The sequence below is a fragment of the Phodopus roborovskii genome, unplaced genomic scaffold (assembly GCF_943737965.1).
Source record: "Phodopus roborovskii unplaced genomic scaffold, PHOROB, whole genome shotgun sequence".
NCBI lineage: Eukaryota > Metazoa > Chordata > Mammalia > Rodentia > Cricetidae > Phodopus > Phodopus roborovskii.
In genome coordinates this window covers 12,246,015-12,250,326 of record NW_026126588.1, presented here as the reverse complement: position 1 = coordinate 12,250,326, position 4,312 = coordinate 12,246,015, and the positions used below count along the sequence as shown (strand labels likewise).

The 4,312-nt window shown below is 43.0% G+C and overlaps 1 pseudogene; it reads right to left on the bottom strand.

The window, feature by feature from the left end:
* Window positions 1-1,409: 1,409 nt before the first annotated feature.
* Window positions 1,410-2,069, bottom strand: LOC127236588 (cbp/p300-interacting transactivator 1-like; annotated as a pseudogene).
* Window positions 2,070-4,312: the final 2,243 nt, after the last annotated feature.

The window sequence follows — 4,312 nt, the reverse complement described above, 5'->3', positions numbered from 1 at the left end:
CAGCTAAGCACTGAGCTGAACCAGTTGCAAAGAGGGAGGAGTGATGAGCAAAGGGGTCAATACCAGGCTGTAGAAATCCACAGAAACTGCTGACCTGAACAAGGGGGAGCTAATGGTAAACCAGCAAAGGACCAGCCCAGACCCCCGAATGTGGGTGTCAGTTAGGAGGCCTGGATAATCTATGGGGCCTCTATTAGTGGACCAGTATTTATCCCTAGTGTACAAATGGACTTTGGGAGCTCATTCCACACAAGGTGGGTGGGTGGGGTGGGCGGGGTGGATGATGGGCCCTGCTCCAAGTGATATGACAGACTTTGAAGATCCCCCAGGGAAAGCCTCACACTCCCTGGAGAGCAGAAAGGGGATGAAAAAGTGGGTTGGTGAGGGGCAGGGGAGGAGGGGAGGGAAAGGGAACTGAGATTGACATGTAAAACAAGATTGTAACATAAATTAAAAAACTATAAAAAAAATTTGTAATCAGTGCCCTCAAGCTTTTTCAACGGTTGTACAGTATAAGTCCCCCCCCCCCCCCCGTACAGACACTGGGAGTCTAGAATGACCATCCCTTCTCTTCTCTGAGCCTCCCTGATGTCCTTGAACCTGAAGTAGAGCCGCTTGTTGTGCTGTGCCTGAAGTCATCACTGCAATACAGCCGACTGGTGTCTTTCTCTTGCTCGCCTCAAATTATCCTTAACACTAACATTATTTTATATATTAAAGCAAAAACAGAAACAAATGAATACATTTGGGAGTTAGAAGAGGAAGAATGAGAGGGAGGGAGGTAGGACAGGAACTGGGGGGAGAAACAAGAGGAAGGACTTAGTGAAGGCATTGAGAACTGGGCAGGAAGAGGTGGAAGATTGACGGGAGAAACCTGAGAGAGGCCCCGCAAGAGAACAGGATGGCGTGTACTGCACGGCTCTAGATCTTATGTCTATTTTTAAAGTTAGGCTTGTTGATGTACTTAGAAGTGCTGTAGAATAATCTGTGCTTCTGTACACTGATGTTGTGTTGCCGTCCTTGTTAATAAAGAGCTGACTGGCCCATAGCCAGGCAGGAGGAGCTCAACTGAGAGGAACTCGGGAAGAAATGTGGCAGAGTGATGGGGAGTCACCAGCAAACCAGTAAGGCACAGAGGAAGCAGGAAAGGAACACGCTGTGCAAAAAAAAAGAAAAAGAAAAAAAAAAAGGTACTGCTAATTTAAGATGTAAGAGCTGGTTAGTAACAAGCCTAAGCAATTGGCTAAGCATTTATAATTAATACTAAGTCTCTGTATGGTTATTTGGGAGTCAGCTGGAATGGCAGAAAACTGCCTACATATAAAAGTACATTTTTGTTTTCTTTCCAGTAACTTTAACTTACAACAGAATTGGTTTCTTTGTTCCTCAGTCTTTAGGGAAACTTAGCATTAGCAGCCGAAGGGAAAATCTTCAGTGGAGTCAAACCCATTCTGTTCCAGCTCTAGCTTGGGCTGCTCATTGGCTCAGTCCAGTCCCAATTCTGACACCACAGACATCAGTGACTCCTCACCCATGGGGTCAGAATCATTGACGACAGGGGTCTAATCACTGGCAGGAGAAAGAAATCCTGCATTTTCCTTTCTTCCTGGACCTCAAAGTCTCAGTCATGCAGGGACACTGCCTCCCCTGATTAGCTACTGCAGCCCAATGATATTGGCTATTGTGCTTCTGCAGCTGTATGCTGACCATCAGGTGAGGGGTGGGGCACACATTGAAGGCTGGGAATTTAGTAGGAGAAGTAGTAGGAGGAGAGCCTATTGGAGATGGTAATCCAGATGAGCTGATGTGAAACCCATTGGCTTTGGCTTCATTTAAGATGACTCCTGTGTGTCAGGATGGCCAGGGCTTTAAGATCTTTAACTCTCAGATTACAGTAGGCCAGAGAGTTCTTCCTCTGCTTGGCATCCTGCCTCATGGAGGTGGTCACTATCAAGAGCAGGCCTCCGCATAGTTGGCGTTTCAAAGCCAATAACTTGGTAGAAGTTGACACTGCTTCCTGGATCTGATAATCTTGGCAAAGCTGTTGCCTCGGAGAGAGGGAAGTTCATGGGGCTACAGAGGCATGGACCAGAAACTATGATAAATAGATGATAGATAGATAGATAGATGATAGATAGATAGATAGATAGATGATAGATGGATGATAGACAGATAGATAGATAGATAGATAGATGATAGATAGATAGATAGATAGATAGATAGATAGATGATAGATGGATGATAGATAGATAGATAGATAGATAGATAGATAGATAGATAGATAGTTTGGGCATGTGCATATGTGTGAAATGTCACTATGATCAAGAAAATAAGGAGATATCTGTGTGCCTCTTTTTGTTGTTAAGGTCAGAAAGACCATTTAGAAAGAAATCGATTATATTAAATGCTTAAACGCATAATAGGTTACTATTGAAAGACCCCAAGAGTTCGGAGTCTGGCAGGAGAGGCCCTTGCCCCAAGAGATGAGACCAGACCACTGGATGCAAATGCAAGAGGCTGTTTATTGCTCACACAGGTACCTGTGGACACTTCAGTCTTTCAGGGGACTGAGCATACCATGGTTAAAACATTGGCAGTTTATATAGGGTTGGGGAGCAAGAAGCAGGCTTACAGAAGCAGAAGCATGGTTACAGGGATTTCATTAGTCCATTCAATTAAGGCAATTGGGGTCTGCCAAGGACAGAGATGTTTGGCACAAAGAATTCAGTTATGACTACCTCAGCACTCTGGTGGTCTCAATAAAATGTTCCCAGGACCTTCAGTTCCCGGATATCATCTTGCTGTCCTTGCTTTGGTCCAAGCTGCAGACCATAGATATCTGGTTGGCGTCAGATGAGAGGAACATCTGGTTCCCTCCTATACTTTCCCAGAACTTGACCTTGGCAAGTTGGCAGAAGCAGCTCAAACTTCTTTTTTTCTTTTTTCTTTTTTCTTTTTTTAAAAGGCAATATACATTGTGGGGGGTTTCACTATTAGGCATTGTCTCCTGTAGCAAATCTCTAGAACTTACTCACCTTGCAAACTGATATTTTCTACCCATTGGTGACTTTGTAAGAGCTAAAAGAAATAGCAGGATTTTTACACAGATGAATATGTGCACACAATCGGCACATGGCTTTACAAGCAACACATGCACTTAATTTTGCTCAGCTGTGTAATCCTGTGTAGGAAAAACCTTGGAGCAGCCCCCATGGACTCATGGACTGAATCCTGGAGGATATCAATGACAACTAGTCCTCCTAACCATTTAGAGCTTAACCCAGGAAGATGACAATTCTCTCCTGCAATAAAAGCTCAAAATAATAGATGACAAGGCAATGTGAAAATGGCATCTCAAAGACATACCTGTTTCATTCATTAGAAGGAAGCAGCTTCTGAAAATGAGAGAAAAGGGCCAGTTCCAAGCGGGGAAAAAATGCAAAGAAAGTTGAGACTAAATGCATATTTGCTGACACTGGTTTCCCTGTGGGAACAGAAAGGAAGGAGTTTAAGGGAAGGAAACAAAAAAGTAAGGCAACAGATGCAGCCAAGGGACACAGAAAGGGCAGTTGACCCTTAGAAATGAGGTTTATAACAAATTCTGTATACTATCTGCTTCGCTTCCTATAAACAAATCAAAGACAAGACAGACATATTACTATGTATTCATTAATGGATCCCATCATTCAGTAATTGGTCACTGAATGCCTTCTGTGTGCGCTGAGCTTTCCTGAGAACTAGAGCACAGTGGTTAGATGAAAATGAATATGGTTCCATGCCTTGTAGAGATTGCAGGTACCCATGAATTCATGAAATAGACAAAGTGCCATGAGAAATTATCAACACAGAATTTGACTTGTTTGCAAATTAAAGCTCTTATCCACAGATAGCTGTGAATGAGCAGTGATGAGAAGATGGGTACTTTAGTTCAGTACAAAGGCCTCATGACTGGACAAAGGAATGACTGTCTGAACAGGACCACATCTTGAAGGATATAGAAGAGTTGCTGATGAGTTTGAGGCTCCATAGTGGCCACACTGAATGGTGCATTGCAATTGTAGGCCACATTGTAAAATGTCTTCATTCCGGGGAACAGTGAAGAAACTTTGACATTGTTAGATCTTGGATATGAGAAGAATAGACTAGGTAAGAGTAGATGAGAAAGACAATAGGGTGTGATGTAATAATAAAAGTCAACTGTCTTCCTAGAGAATACTGTTTGTAGAAAGATATGTTTAAAGTGCTAGTTAAGTAGTTAAATTGCCTGTATTAATGGTTGGTTGGCTGGATTGTGGAAAAGAAAGGAAGCCAT